General features: G+C 37.9%; 1 pseudogene; it reads left to right on the top strand.

Annotated features, from left to right (window-relative positions):
- The window catches only part of LOC103581369, a 10,788-nt pseudogene extending 9,288 nt beyond the window's left edge, over nucleotides 1-1,500 (top strand).
- The last annotated feature ends 494 nt before the right edge of the window (nucleotides 1,501-1,994 follow it).

Below are 1,994 nucleotides of genomic sequence, written 5' to 3' on the forward strand. Positions count from 1 at the left end.
TGTGAGACTCCACTCTGATTCTAACGACTTTCACATTCGGCTATGGTGGTGAATACAGGAAACTAAACAGGTAAGAAAATCTTATAGACCTTAGCACATCACACACTCAAATGAGTAAAATAAAACCAGGTAAATCTGAATAAGATCAGTGATTGTAACAATGTCCATATCCTCATTTTGGCATTATATAATAGTCTTACAAAAGGTTACCATGAGGGGTGTATTAGTTTTCTGTTGCTGCAGTAACAAATTAGCAGAAATTGTCTTAAAACACCACAAATATATTATCTCACAGTTCTAGAAGTCTGAAATTCAAAACAAGTCTCAAGATCAAGATGTCAGAGGGCTCTGATTCTTTTGGGAGGCTCTACAAAAGAATCTACTTCTTTGCTTTTATCAGTTTGTTGAAGTCACCTTTATTCCTTGGATCATAGACCCTTTTTCCCTCTTCAAAACCAGTGTCACAGCATCTTCAAATCTCTCTCTGACTCTCACTCTTCTGCCATCTCTTTCACATATAAGGACCCCTGTGATTACTTGGGGCCCACCTGGATAATCCCTGATAATCTCCCCATCTCAAGGTCTGCTGATTAGGAACCTTAAATCCTCTTTACCATACGCTATGCTTTGAATATCCTCTCCAAATCTCACGTTGAAACTTAATCTCCACTATAAGAGTATTAAAAGAGTGGGAAATCTGACTATGGTATTGGAAAGATGGAGCCTTTAGGAGGTGATTGGATCATGAGGGCTGTGCCTTCATGAATGGATTAATCCCCTCATGGATTAATGGATTAAAAGACTAGTGGGTTATCATGGGAGTAAACTGGTGGCTTTATAAGGAGAAACGAGCACATGAACTCTTCCCCTCTTTTCTCACCATGTGATTCTCTGCCTGCCTCAGGACTCTGCACAGAGTTCACGCAATTAAGAAGACCCTCACGAGATGTGCCCTCTTGTTCTTGGACTTTACAGCCTTCAAAACTATAAAAAATAAATTCTCTTTNGATTAGGGTGTGGAAATTCTGGAAAAATCGTTATTCTGCCTATCACAGGAGGAAACTAGGCAAAGCAAATTAGGAAAAGTACAAGTGCAAGGGACCTCTCTGTATTATTTATTATTATTGCATGTGAACTTATAATCATTGAATAAAAATTCACTTAAAAACATTTAGTGAAAACGGTTGTTAAGCTATGCTGCAGTTAACTTGATTTTCACTGTGTTGATCATCATCTACTCATACACACACATTTTTCACCATCCTGAGCTGGCTCTCTGGAAGAAAAAGGCCTTCCTACACAGGTGTCTTCTATCTGAGAGCTGTCAACATTTTCTATGGGGCCCTCTCTTACAGCTGGATCTGCCATGTCTCAAAAGCAGAAAAAAGGATCATCTATATTTTATGGCATTATGATTCTCATATTAAACTCTTTATCTATTGCTTACAAAATAAGGACGCAAAAGAAACTTTCCAATCGATAAGAAGAAAGTACTGGTAGACTGAGCACAGATTACTAACACTGAGTGTCAGAAGTGTCCTGTGGTGAGTTCTGTACCGTATTTGCTGATATCACATGGGCCTAAGTCAGTCACATGGCCAACTTTGATGGAAAGATCTGCAACATCACATCACAGTGGTGTTGATGCATTGAAGGAAATAATTTGGGGCCATTTTTTTTTAATTGTGAAATTTTTTCTTTTTCTTTTTTTTTTCTTTTTTTAGTTTTATTTTATTTTGTCGATATACAATGTGGTTGATTATTGTAGCCCATTACCGAGACCTCCCTCCCTCCTCCCTCTACCCCCTCCCTCCCAACAAACTCCTTTCTGTTTGCTTGTTGTGTTGTATCAACTTCAAGTAATTGTAATTGTTGTGTCTTCTTCCCTCCACACCCCAGTTTATTTGTGTATTTATTTATTTATTTTTAGATCTCACACATAAGTGAGAACAAGTGATATTTCTCCTTCTGTGCCTGACTCATTTCTTTTTTTT

Source organism: Galeopterus variegatus, unplaced genomic scaffold, assembly GCF_000696425.1.
Source record: "Galeopterus variegatus unplaced genomic scaffold, G_variegatus-3.0.2 Scaffold12902, whole genome shotgun sequence".
Taxonomy (NCBI): Eukaryota; Metazoa; Chordata; class Mammalia; order Dermoptera; family Cynocephalidae; genus Galeopterus; species Galeopterus variegatus.